The following is an 18,599-nucleotide window of genomic DNA, read 5'->3' on the forward strand; positions in this document are numbered from 1 at the left end:
GTGTGTGTGTGTGTGTGTGTGTGTGTGTGTGTGTCGGTGTGTGTGTGTGTGTGTGTGTGTGTGTGTGTGTGTGTGTGTGTGTGTGTGTGTGTGTGTGTGTGTGTGTGTGTGTGTGTGTGTGTGTCGGTGTGTGTGTGTGTGTGTGTGTGTGTGTGGGCGCGCGGAGAGGCAAGACACCGTCCTGGAGACTCGGTACCTCATTGGACCGGTCAGATGTCGGTCAAAGTACTACTCCGGAATGCGGAATGCGGAATGCGGCATACCCATTGTTCTGTGGATATGCCCATCTATTCCCATTCCACTGCACCAATCTCACAGACCGACGTTCACACAAGACGTCTGGAGTCTACACTAATCCAATGTCAAATACACCAGTCTCCTTCGCCTTGACCGATCGGTTAACATGAACAATTAACGCAGTCTTTGGATAAACGACGGTTGACACTGCAACTTTAAGGCGCGTTCCCGCCACCAGCTGCACTGCAGTGTAGTGTAGAGAATTGGAAAATAAAACACTCACTGTTTTTTTTTCCAATGAAAGCTAAATTACCCCAAGAAGCCCTGTAGATCGTACGTTATGAAACGCAATACCATGAATTACAATAAATTCAAACTCATAATTTAACAACAGAACTTTTAAATGAAATCAACACCCGAAGATCGCAATGAAGTCTGCATTTGATTTCTTTATACATGATATGCTTCGCCCTGGAATAGTGCTTTTAACTGTTTCATGACAAAACTTACAAAGTCTAGAATGATGATTTCCAACAGGACACTAGGAGTAATTAAGCATATTATGGCCAATTATAATTCGTGTCAACATAATTCCTTCCACTCTTGTTTTACCTTCTCTCATAAACCCAGCAATTTCATGTATTCTGTAAGATTCTCTCCCCTTATGCCCATTATCCCCCGCCCCCAGTCTCGCCATCAGCCTTTCACTTTAACCCGACAGACACCTCGGCTTTTGATTTGCTAAGTGGAAGGTCTTTAACTTTCACTTTAATCCGAAAAACACCTCAACATCTGGTTTGCTCGGTGGCAGGTCTTCACCCCCAGTTGAACTTCTAACAGCTTTTCTGACTAAACAGTCAACCACTCATTCCCCTCTACACCTCTGTGTGCAGAGACCCGTAAGAAGAAAACAGAAACCAGTACTTTGAATATAAAGCAATGGTTGATGTGTTTCCAACAGTTCATCTGGCCAGTTGCTAGAATAACCTGATTCAAGACTCATGAAAACCGAAAAGAAATCTCAACAAATTACAACTTTACATGGGAAAATTATGGAAGCCTGAGATGATGGCAAACAATTCTGATGGGTTTCCAACCGCAAACGGTCGGCAGATCTGACCCACCGCCAGAATAATCTGTTATAAAACTCATCAACATTCAAAAGGGAATCTGAGCAAATTACAGCTTCACATGGAGAAATTTCTTACAGCCACTGTAAGACTAAAGTGATGGACACAAATTCCACTGTATATACTGGTAAATGGTTGGTACTTTGTTTTTTTTTTATCGTTAACTGTAATTCAGGCGCAAAAACAACGTCAACAACGTCCCAGTTAAATTATCTTTTGATTTTTCAGCAACAACGGAAAACATATCATAACGACTTTACGAAGTATACTGATGAACCAACAGACTGGCCGATGTAACAGATTCCTTACACTTTATTAAACTGTGTGACTTAAAATCAACTAGTCAAAGGCAGAAAAGTGTGTGTTTCTGAGACCGTGACCGTGGGGCATATCCAGAAGTCCCATCATCCCAGCGTAATAGAATCCAGCCACCTAAACCTAAATTCACTCTTCCCGTGATGTTCCGAACAGTCCTCTAACACAACTTCAACAGGAAGATCTTTTCTTTGCCCCCACCCCCCAAGTTAATTCAGTATGTTAACATCAACAGTAATCTCAGCAATTGTAAAGGAAGTTGTTGCATTTCAACGAGTAAAGCCGAAACAGGGGACGACCTGACTGTACCACAACACAATCTTAAAACCTGTGCTCGTATCAAATCCAAACATTCTGCAGTGACGATGAATCTGCACCATCAGCCACACAGCCATAATCAAGAACAGATTGATTTAAACAAATAGAAATGATCCAAACAAAATCCTGTTGCACCCCGGAATACCCACATAGACACATGAGAATATTTATTGATGCTTTATATATATCAATTATTTTACTGATATGGTGCTTCCATATAAGCTTATCATCCACCCACATGCCTTTAACCTATGAATTTCATCATCTTTATATAGTGGTTTTCTGTAGCCCTTAAGGAATTTATTTGACGTTGTTGGGTCTACGCTTTAAGTGATTTTGTTTGCAACCATTTTCTAGTTAAAGTTAAAGGTTGATAAATATGCTACAGTTTAACAAAGTTAAATTCATTGCCTGCGGTATATCGCGGCATGTGACGACGTCACCTCCGGTTTCGCCGCGTCTTGTGCGTAACTTCCTGTTCGGAGGAGGTGAGGAGGTAGGGCCATGCGTGAGGAGGTCCGTGTCCACCCACAAAGAAACATTATAGAAGCAACGCCGGAAGTTCATAACAAAGTATTTGAAGTAAAAATATTAACGCGGTTTCTGTGAAGTAAAGCGGCGGTGCGTGTTGGCTTTTCAATTTCAAACGCGGGGTGGGCTCGGGCCCGGCGGCGGTTTGACGGGACCCCCGCTTCGCCCCCTACTCGGGGCGGCTGGAGACTCTCGCTGAAAGAAGAGAGCGCGGGTGGTCTCCAGAATGAAACAGACGCTGAATATGTTTGTATTTTTTTATCAACAGTTTTCACCATACGATGTTAATGTGGAAGAGTGAACAGTAAATGGTTAACCTTACTACAACTGTGTCTTCATTGGCTCCGGTTTAACTTGGTGTTTAGTCAGAGTTTCAACACACTGCACGAGAACACTACACCTCGTGTTTTAAGAAGGCAATGATAAACCCGGTGCTGAGGAAGAGCAAGGTGGCATGTCTGAATGTCTATCGACCTGTGGCTCTGACAGCAATTGCTATGAAGTGCTTCGAGCGATTGGTAATGGCACACATCAACCACAGCCTACCAGTCAACCTCGATGCTTTGCAATTCGCCTACCGGAGCAACAGGTCAACGGCAGATGCCATCTCTCTGGTCCTACATTCCTCCTTAGAACACCTGGAGAATAAAGACCCATGTATAAGGCTCCTTTTCATTGACTACCGCTCTGCTTTTAATACCATCATTTCAAATAAACTGATTCCTAAGCTGCGGAACCTGGGCCTTAGCACTCAGATCTGCAGCTGGATCTTCAACTTCCTCACAGACAGGACCCAGGCTGTAAAAATACGGGACAAGCTCTCCTCTACAATCACTCTGAGCACCGGAGCCCCACAAGGCTGTGTACTCAGCCCCCTGCTGTACTCACTGTACACCCATGATTGTGTAGCCAAGTTTCCATCAAACTCAATATATAAGTTTGCTGATGACACCACAATTGTAGGCCGTATCTCGGATAATGATGAGTTTGAGTACAGAGAGGAAATTAAGAACCTGGTGGCATGGTGCGAAGACAATAACCTATCCCTCAACATCAGCAAGATGAAGGAATTGGTTGTTGACTTCAGAAGGAGTAGTGGACCGCACAACCCCAGTTACAGCGGTGGTGCGCAAGTGGAACAGGTCAAAAGCTTTAAGTTCCTCGGGGTCAATATCACAAATAACCTGACTTGGTCCAACCAAGCAGAGTCCACTGCCAAGAAGGCCCATCAGTGCCTTTACTTCCTCAGAAAGCTGAAGAAATTTGGCCTGTCCCCTAAAATCCTCACTAATTTTTATAGATGCACCATAGAAAGCATTCTTCTAGGGTGCATCACAACCTGATATGGAAGTTGTCCTGTGCAAGACCGAAAGAAGGTGCAGAAGATCGTGAACACAGCCCAGCACATCACACGACCGAATCTTCCATCCTTGGACTCACTTTACACCGCACGCTGTTGGAGCAGTGCTGCCAGGATCATCAAGGACACAACCCACCCAGCCAACACACATTTCGTCCCTCTTCCCTCTGGGAGAAGACTCAGGAGCTTGAAGAGTCGTATGGCCAGATTTGGGAACAGCATCTTTCCAACTGTGATAAGACTGCTGAACGGATCCTGACCCGGATCTGGGCCGTACCCTCCAAATATCCGGATCTGCCTCTCGGTTTTTTTGCACTATCTGACTTTCCCTTCTCTATTTTCTTTTTATGATTTATAATTTAAATGTTTACTATTTACTATAGACTTGTACTCCAGGGATGCCGAAGCGCAGAATCAAATATTGCTGTGATGATTGTACGCTCTAGTATCAATTGTTTTGCGACAATAAAGTAAAGAATAAACAAGACAGTAGGAACAGTAGAGGGCAGTAGGCTGGTGTCAGTCTAGACTCTGGGTATTGACGAGTCTGATGGCTTGGAGGAAGAAATTGTTACATATAGTCTGGTTGTGAGAGCCCGAATGCTTCAGTGCCTTTTGCCAGATGGCCGGAGGGAGAAGACTTTGTCTGAGGGGTGTGAGGGGTCCTTCGTAATGCGGTTTGCTTTACGGATGCAGCGTATGGTGTAAATGTGTATAATGGTGGGAAGAGAGACCCCGATGATCTTCTCAGCTGACCTCACTATCTGCTGCAGGGTCTTGCGATCCGAGATGGTGCAATTTCTGAACCAGGCAGTGATGCAGCTGCTCAGGATGCTCTCAATACAACCTCTGTAGAATGTGGTGAGGATGGGGGGTGGGAGATGGACTTTTCTCAGCCTTCGCAGAAAGTAGAGACGCTGCTGGGCTTTCTTTGCTATGGAGCTGGTGTTGAGGGAGCAGGTGAGATTCTCCACCGGGTGAACACCAAGAAATTTGGTGCTCTTAACGATCTCTACGGAGGAGTCGTCGATGTTTGTCAGAGAGTGGTCGTTCCGTGTCGTCCTGAAGTCAACAACCATCTCTTTTGTTTTGTTCACATTCAGACCCTGCACAGAGTTCTCCTCGCAATGGCCACGGTAAGACACAACACCTGGACATTTGGAGGAGGGGTGGTTTTCCTCGCCGCCACATCATTTTCCACCTCAAAATGAGCGTGGAAGTTGTTCAGCGTATCTGGGAGGGAGGCATCACCCGCACAGTCAGGTGATGTTGTCCTGTAGTTGGTGATGTCCTGAATGCCCTTCCACATGCGCCGCGTGTCGCCACTGTCCTGGAAGTGGCTGTGGATTCGCTGAACATGTGCACGCTTTGCCTCTCTCTTGGTCAGGGGGAGTCTGGCCCTCGCTGTTGTTTGGGCTGCCTTGTCGCCTGCTCTGAAGGCGGAGTCACGGGTACTCAGCAGCGCATGCACCTCCGCGGTCATCCATGGCTTCTGATTAGTGTGTGTAGTGGTGGTCTTGCAATACTACGAGCAGTTCTCTGAGAAAGTTTTCTTGGTCTTCCAGACCTCAGCTTGACCTCCACTGTTCCTTTTAACTGCCATTTCTTAATTACATTACGAACTGAGGAAACGGCTACCCGAAAACGCTTTGCTATCTTCTTATAGCCTTCTCCTGCTTTGTGGGCAACATTTATTTTAATCTTCAGAATGCTAGGCAGCTGCTTAGAGGAGCATATGTCTGCTGATTACTGGGACAAGGTTTGAGGACTCAGGGTATTTATAAAGCTTTGAAATTTGCATCACCTGGCCTTTCCTAACGATGACTATGAACAAACCATAACCCTAACAAGCTAATTAAGGTCTGAGACCTTGGTAAAAGTTATCTGAGAGCTCAAATCTCTTGGAGTGTCCAAACTTTAGCAAGGTGCTCCTGTCATTTTTTCCACTCTAAAATTGTACAAAACAAAAATAATGCACGAATCTTGCTTAAAATGTCGAAAAGAATATTTCATCTTTAACTTTATGACTTTTGGAGATCAGTTCATCTTCTACTCACTTAACTATTCACAGTAACAGAAATTTTGACCGGGGTGCCCAAACTTTTACATGCCACTGTTCATCTGTCCCAAATAGGTGTTGTTACTTTTTCGTTGCGGTGTTCTTCTACAGCTGTTTTGAATTGATGCTTAAGCATGCTATCTTTTTCAAATTCTCCCAAAATATACTTCTTTCTCTTTTTTCCATGTTTCAGTCTCTTTAATTTTCATTTAATGGTAGCTATTATTTGGGCACAGCCCTGGACGAGCTGCCCTTTAACTTAGCACCTCACTCCCTGAACTCCCGTTGCAGAACCTCGTTCCTCTACCAGCCCATATCATTGGTACCCACATGGATCACGACCTTCACTGTTCACCCTCCTGAGCAACACTGTGCACTCGACCCGAGATGTTCCAGACCGGAGCACACAGAAGACAACATACCGCCCTGGACTCTCATTCTCTGCATCCAGTAAGTTCCCTTAAACAATGAATCACCTACGACCACAGCTCGCCTCTTCTCCACCCTTCCCTTCTCAGTCTCAGAGCCAGACTAGGCACTAGAGTCCCTGCTGCTGTGTTTCCTTCACTTGGTCCTCCCACCGTCCCCAATATAATCTAAAGTGATATATGTGTTGTTCAGGGGAACGGACACAGGGTTACACTGCACTCTCTGTCCCTCCCCACCCCTTTCCCCTTCCTGTCACCCTGTTCCCTGTGCCGTGCACCTTGGGTGCAACTACCTCTCTATTTTGTTCTACCTATCACCCTTCAGCCTCCCGAATGATCTGGAGTTCAGCCAGCTCGAACTCCATAATATTGATTGTTCGGAGGTGAAGCTGGATGCCCTTCTCACAGGTGTAGTTATCAGGGACACAGGAGGGTCCCCTACCTTCCCACATCCCGCAAGAGGAGCTTTCCACTATCCTGTCTCACAGGGTAGGATGAGTCATGAATCCTTTCCTACATTCAAAGCAGCTGAACAGTTTCTCCCCAGTGTGAACTCGTTGACGTTCAATCAGTCAAGATGACCCAGCAAATCCCTTTCCACATTCAGAGCAAGCGAACAGCCTCTGCCCAATGTGAATTTGGCAGTGCTTCACAAGGGAGTATGAATCAGTGAACCGCTTCCCACATTCAGAGCATGAGAATGGCTTCCCCCCAGTGTGAACTAACTTGCTGATGCAACTTCAGTTGAGACGACTTAGAGAATCCCTTCCCATATTCAGAGTAGCTGAATGGTTTCTCCCTAGTGTGAACTCTGTCATGTACCCATGACGGTTTAAAATGAACCAGCAGCAATAGACCAAACCTGGAGTCTGGTTTTGATGTTAAAAACCACTATCATTCTTAGTATCTATTTAATGTGGTAACTTAAACAAGAATAATCAAAAGTTAGCGGTGTGATGAGTATACATATGTGCAAATATAACTCCCAAACTATTTACCTCGGGGGGCACCAGGTTTACAATCTTAACATGGTCAGGTATGAAAGTTCAGTTCATCCACGGATTAAATGATGTGAAAGAGAGATACTTGTACTCCAAGGTGGATGTTGAAAGAAGGCATTTATGTCGTATTCCACAAATTCGATGGTAGTAAAAGAGAATAACTATCGCCGTAGGTTTTATCTACCGTTGTTGCAAATCCACTTACGAATTATCACCAATAGTAGCGTATCACAGGGGGACCGTCTTCAAAGGAAACTACAACCCAGGCAAGGGTTAACACAGAGCAGATTCCACAAGGTTGCCACAATCACAGAACATGATAGCCACTTATCGGTGTGCTGGATGGACACTCAACCCACCCTTGTGGGCACTCATAAGTTCCAACCAGTGACCCCTTTGTCACTGGCTACCTTCCATTGTCCGACTCCAACTGTGACTGACTGTCTGTGAGTGTGCCCTTGCTTAAATCAAAACAAGCTGCAGAGTAAAAAGTTCCACCCCCCTCTCTCTCTCTCTCTAAGAGTCAAACTCAGGCACTCTCTCTTAAAATGACAGTCCACGGGGTTCCTCACAACTCACTGATGTTCAATCAGTCGAGATGACTGAGGGAAACCCTTCCCACATTCAGAGGAAGTGAATGGCCTCTCCCCAGTGAGAATTTGACAGTGCTTCACAAGGTGGGATGAGTCACTGAATCCCTTCCCACATGCAGAGCAGCTGAATGATTTCTCCCCAGTGTGAATTCCCTAATGTACCTTCAGATGAGATGACTGAGTGAATCCCTTCCCACATTCAGAGCATGTAAATGGCCTCTCCCCACTGTGAACTTGCTGATGTACATTCAGATGAGATGACTGAGTGAATCCCTTCCCACATTCAGAGCAAGTGAATGGCTTCTCCCCAGTGTGGACTCGCTGGTGTCTCTATAGTTTGGACGATTGAGTGAATCCCTTCCCACAGTCTGAGCAGGTGAATGGCCTCTCCCCGGTGTGAACTCGCCAGTGTCTCTGTAGTTTGGAGGAGTGAGTGAATCCCTTCCCACAGTCTGAGCAGGTGAACGGCATCTTTTCAGTGTGAACTCGCTGGTGTTCATTCATCTGAGACGGTTGAGTGAACCCTTTCCCACACAGAGCAGGTGAATGGCCTCTCCCCACTGTAAACTGAATGGTGTGTCTGCGGATAGGCTGTGAGTGAATCCTTTCCCACGCTGAGAGAAAGGAGAATGATATCTCACTGCGATCAATTCTCTGTCAATTCAGAAAGTCAGACGTTTGAAACTCTTGTACAATCAATGCAGTTGAAGAACCGATCTCCAGTGAACAAATACTGGTGTGTACTCAGCACCTGGTTCCATTGGATTTCAGTGAGTTACAACAGAAAACTTCATTTCAGACACAAATACATTTCCAGCTGGGATGAGATACCTCTTCATCTCCAAGGATCGACAGCAGATGTGTTTGTGTGACAAAGAAAATATCTGGTCACTCCTTATATATCCGGACAGAGAGACAAAACTGATATGTTGGGATTCCCATGCACAAGTGTTCTGCCATTTCAAACCTGTAAAAATATTTGAAAGGACATCAATGGGTGAAGAACATTTTTTCAGGTGAGATTTTAGTCTGAATGGTGAGATCATAAGAAATATGAGTACGATAATGTCATCTGGTCCGTCTCCACCAACCTGCCTTTTCCCCATCACCCTTAATTTCCCTACTATTCAAAAATCTATCCAATCTTGTCTCAAATACATTCACTGAGGTAGCCTCCACTGCTTTACTGGGCAGAGAAATCCACAGATTCACCAGCCTCAGGGAAAAGCAGTTCCTCCTCATCTCCATCCTAAATGCCCCGAACCTTAAGCTGATGTCCTCTCGTTCTAGTCTCACCTACCAGTGGACACAACTTTCCTGAATCTATCTTATCTATCCCTTTCATAATTTTACATGTTTCTATGAGATCTTCTCTCAATGTGAGCTTTGGCATAATAATATTTCCCAGTTCAATTCAAGTTGTCATATACCCCAGGCTACTGTGGGAAGGGAGGGGGGAGATTGCTGAGCATCTGGCGATGATCTTTGTATCATCAATAGGGATGGGAGAAGTACCCTAGGATTGTTCAAGAAGGGGAGTAGAGATAACCCAGGAAATGATAGACCAGTGAGTCTTGTTTTAGAGGTGGGCAATTTGTTGAAGAAGATCCTAAGTGGGAGGACTTAAGAGCATCAGATTAGGGGTAGTCAGCATGGCTTTGTCAAGCGCAGGTCATGCCTTACAAACCTGATTGAATTCTTTGAGGATGTAACAAACCACATTGATGAAGGTAGAACACTGGATGTAGCGTACATGGTTTTCTGTAAGACTTTTGATAAGGTTCCCCATATGAGGCTCATTGGGAAAGTAATGAGGCCAGGATCCAAGGAGACCTGCTTTGTGGATCCAGAACTGGCTTGCCCACAGACGGCAAAGGGTGGTTGTCAATGGTTTATATTCTGCATGGAGGATGGTGACCAGTGATACTCTGCAGGGATCTGTTCTGGGACACCTCCGGTTTGTTATTTTTATAAATGACCTTGATGAGGAAGTAGAAGGTTGGGTTTGTAAGTCTGTCGATGACACAAATGTAGAGGGTGTTGTGGATAGTCTGAATGGTTGTCAGAGTGGAGCGTGACATCAATAGGATGCAGAACTGGGCTGAGAGGTGACAGATGGAGTTCAACCCAGTGGTTCATTCCGGTAGGTCAAATTTGAAGACAGAAAAGAATATTAACGTTTGGACTCTTGGCAGTTTGGAGGATCAGCGATATCTTGGGGTCTGTGTCAATAGTACATGCAAAGCTGCTGCGCAAGTTGACAATGTTGTTAAGAAGGCCTTCATCAACCATGGGACTGAGTTGAAAAGCCGTAAGGTACTGTGACAGATATACAAGGCCTTAGTTAGACCCCACTTTTAGTTCTGTGTTCAATTCTGATCACCTTACTACAGGAAGTATGTGGATACTCTATAAAGAGTGTAGAGGAGATTTGAAAGAATGTTGCGTGGATTGGACAGCATGCCTTACAAGTATAGGTTGAGTAAACTTTGGAGCGCTGGAAGATGAGAGGTGACCTGAGAGAGTTGTATCAGATGATGAGAGGCATTGAGCTTGTGTGTAGCCAGAGGCTTTTTCCCAGTGCTGAATTAGCTAACATGAGGGGGCATAGTTTTAAGGTGCTTGGAAGCAGGTACAAGGGGGATACCAGAGTTAAGTTTTTCACACAGAGAGTGGCAGGTGCATGGAATGCACTGCCAGCGACGGTGGTAGAGGTGGATACAATAAGGGTCTTTTCAGACACTGTTAGGTAGGAGCTTAGAGAAATGGGGGGATATGTGGTAGTCAAACTCTAGGCAGATTCCAGAGAAGGTTATATGGTCGGCATGACATTGTGGGCTGAAGGGCCTGTAATGTATTGCAGACTTCCGTTTCTATGTTTCTATATGAACTCCTCACCTTCTAACAAGGCATGGTCAGGCATCCTGACTGACCAGCAAATTCTCTGACTGTATTCCCTCTGTCTGAGAATGGGCTATTTCTGCCTTCAATCAACCTGTGACTTGCCTCAATATGTCTCTGTCCTTGGTATTATTTCAAGTTCTGGTCGTGTTCCACAACACTACAAAGAGAACTTGTTACTACATGTCTGATCCTGGAGATTTTCTAATTACTGGGATCCCTCCCACCCCCAGCTGATTGACAGTGATGAACCCATCGATGGCAATACCAAGGACTATGAAGGGGTGGGCAGTAGTTATTCTGATCGGAATGTAGCACTTTTGTGATGTGAAAGCTACAAGTCACTTGTCATCGAAGACAGAGGTGTTTCATATCGTTATTTACCCAGAGAGAACTAAAGCTGACGGGCGGATTTCTTTTTGCCATATCGCACTCATTAACATTTTCACTGACTGGAAGGTAGACTCTTCATCCGAGAGTAACTGGACACTATATTTTTGTTCCGAGTTACTCATCCTCGGATTTACATAGCTGGAGGTCGGCAGTGTTTGGGACAAACTCTACGGGGACAACGCTGGTTGTGTCACCCCTGGCTGCCTCCTTATACAGAAGCCCCCAGCGCCGTCAGCTCTCATCAGCCGGAAGCTCCCCATGGCTTGGATAAATGGTGGGGCTGAGAGAGGGAAAGGATTGGGACTGTACTGGTGTGCAGGGCCAGTGTGGACGGAGCTCACAGCAATTTTCCTTCAATCGCGGTTCAGACCCCGGTGTTTAAGTACCCACCCGCGGCCCCACTCCGACCTGCGTCCGATCCCAGACCCTCTCGTCTACTGAGCGCATGCGCGATATTCGGGATTGCCTCCGGGGCTCAGGCATGCGCATTAGTTTAAACAAAAACAAACACTGAACATCTGCTAACAAAGCCAGAGAATCACACATAAGCAGCAACAAATATATAACTATTAACTTTAAATATACAAATAAAAACAAAATCCACTCTCAATACTGTTGGACAGTAGGAACTTTATCTAAAGGGAGTCACAAAACAAAAACATTTACAGAAATAACCCGAAACGTTGACAAATTTGTACAGTCTTTCCAGCTTTCTGGTTATGGGAAGTTTTCAGAGTATTAATGTATAGTTTGCAGTCTGACGTAAAAATATAAATGAAGGTTTCTTATTGCCGTATTTGCATTTATGGATATAAAATTTGGTGTAAATTAACAAAAGATTTATGATAAAGAAATGATCCCTCTGAGATTCGGTATTATTAGCCAACCCAAATAAAACATTTTCAAAACAAAAAGTAAGATCTACATTAATATACAGTATTGATCTATAAATTAACAAATATCAACCCAAAATATTTAAACATACAATCCCAAAACAGATGAAATAAATCCTCTGGCTATTAACCACAGAAAGTACAATTAGTTTCAATATCAGAATTAAACCTTGTCAAATAAACATTGGTTGGATAATATCTATGTGTAATTTTAAAAGAAATTTCTTTAATTTTATTCCTCAATATATACTTATTAAATGAGCCCGAAATACTCCTCCACCTCAGATTCCCCAAGCGACTAATCCAAAAACAAACAGCCGTAGGAATAGAAGTGATGTCCTTTTGAAAAAAAATTCCAATACCTCTATTTTAAAAAATTACCGGAAGAAAACCAATCTTTTTTTTTCAGCACAGTACAGGCCCTTCGGCCCACAATGTTGTGCCGACCCTCAAACCTTGCCTCCCATATAAGCCCCCACCTTACATTCCTTCAGATACCTGTCTAGTAGTCTCTTAAACTTCACTAGTGTATCTGCCTCCACCACTGACTCCGGCAGTGCATTCCACGCACCAACCACTCTCTGAGTAAAAAAACCTTCCTCTAATATCCCCCTTGAACTTTCCACCACTTACCTTAAAGCCATGTCCTCTTGTCTTGAGCAGTGGTGCCCTGGGGAAGAGGCGCTGGCTATCCACTCTATCTATTCCTCTTATTATCTTGTACACCTCTATCATGTCTCCTCTCATCCTCCTTCTCTCCAAAGAGTAAAGCCCCAGCTCCCTTAATCTCTGATCATAATGCATACTTTCTAAACCAGGCAGCTTCCTGGTAAATCTCCTCTCCACCCTTTCCAATGCTTCCACATCCTTCCTATAGTGAGGTGACCAGAACTGGACACAATACTCCAAGTGTGGCCTAACCAGAGTTTTATAGAGCTGCATCATTAAATCGCGACTCTTAAACTCTATCCCTCGACTTATGAAAGCTAACACCCGATAAGCTTTCTTAACTACCCTATCCACCTGTGAGGCAACTTTCAGGGATCTGTGGACATGTACCCCGAGATCCCTCTGCTCCTCCACACTACCAAGTATCCTGCCATTTACTTTGTACTCTGCCTTGGATTTTGTCCTTCCGAGGTGTAACACCTCACACTTCTCCGGGTTGAACTCCATCTGCCACCCCTCAGCCCACCTCTACATCTTATCAATGTCTCTCTGCAATCTTTGACAATCCTTTACACTATCTACAACACCACCAACCTTTGTGTCGTCTGCAAACTTTCCAACCCACCCTTCTACCCCCACATCCAGGTCGTTAATAAAAATCACGAAAAGTAGAGGTCCCAGAACAGATCCTTGTGGGACACCACTAGTCACAATCCTCCCATCTGAATGTACTCCCTCCACCAAGACCCTCTGCCCTCTGCAGGCAACCCAATTCCGAATCCACCTGGCCAAACTTCCCTGGATACCATGCCTTCTAACTTTCTGAATAAGCCTACCGTGTGGAACCTTGTCAAATGCCTTACTAAAATCCATATAGATCACATCCACTGTACTAACCTCATCTATATGGCTGGTCACCTCCTCAAAGAACTCTATCAGGCTTATTAGACACGATCTGCCTTTCACAAAGCCATGCTGACTGTCCCTGATCAGACCATGATTCTCTAAATGCCTATAGATCCTATCTCTAAGAATCTTTTCCAACAGCTTTCCCACCACAGACGTAAGGCTCACTGGTCTATAATTACCCGGACTATCCCCACTACCTTTTTTGAACAAGGGAACAACATTCGCCTCCCTCCAATCCTCCGGTACCATTCCCGTGGACAACGAGGACATAAGGATCCTAGCCAGAGGCTCATCAATCTATTCTCTCGCCTCGTGGAGCAGCCTGGGGAATATTCCGTCAGGCCCCGGGGACTTATCTGACCTAATGTATTTTAACAACTTCAACACCTCCTCTCCCTTAATATCAACATGCTCCAGAACATCAACCTCACTCATATTGTCCTCACCATCATCAAGTTCCCTCTCATTGGTGAATACCGAAGAGAAGTATTCATTGAGGACCTCACTCACTTCCACAGCCTCCAGGCACATCTTCCCATCTTTATCTCTAATCAGTCCTACCTTCACTCCTGTCATCCTTTTTTCTTCACATAATTGAAGAATGCCTTGGGGTTTTCCTTTACCCTACTCGCCAAGGCCTTCTCATGCCCTCTTCTTGCTCTTCTCCGCCCCTTCTTAAGCTCCTTTCTTGCTTCCCTATATTCCTCAGTAGACCCATCTGATCCTTGCTTCCTAAACCTCATGTCTGCTGCCTTCTTCCACCTGACTAGATTTTCCACCTCACTTGTCACCCATGGTTCCTTCACCCTACCATTCTTTATCTTCCTCACCGGGACAAATTTATCCCTTACATCCCGCCAGAGATCTCTAAACATCGAGGACATGTCCATAGTACATTTCCCAGCAACAACATCATCCCAATTCACACCCGCAAGTTCTATCCTTATAGCCTCATAATTTGCCTTTCTCCATTTAATTTTTTTTCCTGTCCTCACTGATTCTATCCTTTTCCATGATAATTATAAAGGCCAGGGAGCGGTGGTCACTGTCCCCCAGATGCTCACCCACAGAGAGATCTGTGATCTGACCCGGTTCATTACCTAGTATTAGATCTAGTATGGCATTTCCCCCTGGTCGGCCTGTCCACATACTGTGACAGGAATCCATCCTGGACACACTTAACAAACTCTGCCCCATCTAAACCCTTGGAACTAATCAGGTGCCAATCAATATTAGGGAAGTTAAAGTTACCCATGATAACAACCCTGTTATTTTTGCACCTTTCCAAAATCTGCCTCCCAATCTGCTCCTCTGTATCTCTGCTGCTACCAGGGGACCTATAGAATACTCCCAGTAGAGTAATTGCTCCCTTCCTGTTCCTGACTTCCACCCATATTGACTCAAAACAGGATCCTGCTACATTACCCACCCTTTCTGTAGCTGCAATAGTATCCCTGACCAGTAATGCCAGCCCTCCTCCCCTTTTTCCGCCCTCTCTATCCCTTTTGAAGCACTGAAATCCAGGAATATTGAGAATCCATTCCTGCCCTGGTGCCAGCCAAGTCTCTGTAATGGCCACTACATCATAATTCCATGTATGTATCCATGCTCTCAGTTCATCACCTTTGTTCCTGATGCTTCTTGCATTGAGGTACACACATTTCAGCCCTTCTACCTTACTGTCTTTACACTGTTTATTCTGCTTCTCTTTCCTCAAAACCTCTCTATATGTTAGATCTGGCTTTACTCCATGCACTTGTTTCAGAGCTCTATCGCTCTGGGTCCCATACCCCTCGCAAATTAGTTAAAACCCTCCCGAACCATGCTAGCGAACCTACCTGCAAGGATATTGCTCCCCCTCGAGTTCAGGTGCAAATCATCCAATCTGTACAGGTCCCACCTTCCCCAGAAGAGATCCAATGATCTAAAAATCTAAAACCCTGCTCCCTGCACCAACTCCTCAGCCACGCATTCAACTGCCATCTCCTCCAATTCTTACCATCACTGTCACGTAGCACTGGCAGCAATCCTGAGAACGCCACCCTTGAGGTCCTGTTCTTCAACCTTCTGCCTAATTCCCGAAACTCACACTTCAGGACCTCATCCCTCTTCCTGCCTATGTCGTTGGTCCCAACATGTATCACGACTTCTGGTTGCTTTCCCTGTCGTACCAGGATGTCGTGCACCCAGTCAGAGACATCTCGGACCCTGGCACCTGGGAGGCAACAAAACATGCGGGTGTCCTTCTCACGTCCACAAAATCTCCTGTCTGCTCCCCTGACGATAGAGTCTCCAATGACGACAGCTCTCCTCTTCTCCGTCCCACGCTTCTGCACCACAGGATCAGACTCAGTGCCGGAGGCCCTGCCACCATGGCTCACACCTGGTCGGTCGTCCCCGCCAACAGTATCCATGATGGTAAACTTATTATTCAGGGGAATGGCTACAGGGGTGCTCTGCACTACCTGTCTGCTCACCTTCGCTTTCCCCCCACTGACTGTCACCCAACGACCTGCTTCCGACAGCCTAGGTGTGACTACCACCTGTAGCTCTCATCTATGACTGCCTCATTCTCCCTTATGAGTCGAAGGTCATCCAGCTGCTGCTCCAGATTCCTTACACGGTCTTCCAGATCACCCAGCCGTATGCACTTCTGGCAGATGTGACTCTGCGGGAGAGGGGCGTTCCCCCAAGACTGCCACATCTCACATGAGAGGCACATCACCGTCTCAGGAGACATTGTAAAAACTAACTGCGAGCTAGCTTGTCCTCCGCCTCTTCTCGTCAAAGCCTCAAAGCTCCACTCCTTCACGGGCCCACTCACGCTCTGGCCGCTCCGCTTGAGCTATCCCTCTATATATCTGTTTGAGCTTTTCAAAATGCTTGGTCACCTGACCTCGACTGCCCAATCAGCTGCTTTCTGCTGAGTCTGAGCTAGTCAAATCTTGATTGTCTAATCAATGGCTTTCTGCTGATTTATTCAAATCTTGATTGACTTGATTGCACAGACCAACTGCCAAAACTGCCAGAATCTCTCGAGTCAAAGCCTCAAAGCTCCACTCCTTCACTGGTCCACTTCCTGCAGCTGTACTGGATGGATCCAAGCTGGGTAACTCAACTACCGAATATGATGTACTTCTAAACAAATTGCATCCATAACAACAGAAAATTCTTTTGGAGTCGCAGCAATTTCAAAGGTGGTTAAAAACTCAGTCTAACTCAATAAAGTACCGCTTGAATTAAATAACCATTTAACTAACAAAATATTATTATCAAACCAGCCTTTATAAAACAAAGATTTATTCTTAGAAATTATGCTGTGCTTATTCCAGTTAAAGTAACTATAAGGAGAAAAATTGTGGTTGTAAATCAAAGAACAGCATAAAAGCAACTGTTCATGAAACTGAGATAAACGGAGAGGAAATTTGTCTATTTTGTAATTACATAAAAGAAAAAAAAATCAATCCACCAACCTAGGAAAAGACAAAAGAAGGAATACAATTTCATATAGAAGTTGAGTTATGTAAAAATTGTTTACTCCAATTAATTTAAAAGGTATTATTAAGACTGTCAAACTCAAGAAAATTTAGACCCCCCCCCCCCCGTCATAACTATTCATGTCAGCAACACACATAAAAGTTGCTGGTGAGCGCAGCAGGCTAGGCAGCATCTCTAGGATGTGGTACAGTCGACGTTTCGGGCCGAGACCCTTCGTCAGGACTAACTGAAAGAAGAGAGTAAAACATTTGAAAGTGGGAGGGGGAGGGGGAGGGGGAGATCCGAAATGATAGGAGAAGACAGGAGGGGGAGGGACGGAGCCAAGAGCTGGACAGTTGATTGGCAAAAGGGATATGAGAGGATCATGGGACAGGAGGCCTAGGGAAAAAGAAAAGTGGGGGGGGGGAGCCCAGAGGATGGGCAAGGAGTATAGTGAGAGGGACAGAAGGAGAAAAAGGAGAGAGAGATAAAGAATGCGTGTATATAAATAAATAACGGATCGGGTACGAGGGGGAGGTGGGGCATTAGCGGAAGTTTGAGAAGTCAATGTTCATGCCATCAGGTTGGAGGCTACCTGGACGGAATATAAGGTGTTGTTCCTCCAAACTGAGTGTGGCTTCATCTTTACAGTACAGGAGGCCGTGGATAGACATATCAGAATGGGAATGGGAGGTGGAATTAAAATCTGGGCCACTGGGAGATCCTGCTTTCTCTGGTGGACAGAGCGTAGGTGTTCAGCGAAACCATCTCCCAGTCTGTGTTGGGTCTCGCCAATATATAGAAAGCCACATCGGGAGCACCGGACGCAGTATATCACCCCAGCCGACTCACAAGTGACGTGTCGCCTCACCTGGAAGGACTGTCTGGGGCCCTGAATGGTGGTGAGGGAGGAAGTGTAAAGGCATGTGTAGCACTTGTTCCGCTTACAAGGATAAGTGCCAGGAGGGAGATCGGTGGGGAGGGATGGGGGGGACGAATGGACAAGGGAGTCGCGTAGGGAGCGATCCCTGCGGAAAGCAGAGAGGGGGGAAGGGAAAGATGTGCTTAGTGGTGGATCCCATTGGAGGTGGCGTAAGTTGCTGCGTGGATGATCAGCCATGATCATACTGAATGTCGCTGCAGGCTCGAAGGGCCGAATGGCCTACTCCTGCACCTATTTTCTATGTTTCTATGTTTCTGCAAAGTTTGTATGCTTCAAAGGACTGTGCCTCAGACGGCTGGGTTATTGCAATGCGCCTCTAAAGTCTGACAGCAACTAGCGAGTGAATCTTCGATGGAGCAGAGTCAGAAACAGCGAGTTGCCCGCACCAGTCAGTGCTTTGGTGCTCCCAGACATCCCACCTCTCCCGGAAGTTCCGGGAGTC

Source organism: Mobula hypostoma, chromosome X2 (genome assembly GCF_963921235.1).
Source record: "Mobula hypostoma chromosome X2, sMobHyp1.1, whole genome shotgun sequence".
Lineage (NCBI taxonomy): Eukaryota > Metazoa > Chordata > Chondrichthyes > Myliobatiformes > Myliobatidae > Mobula > Mobula hypostoma.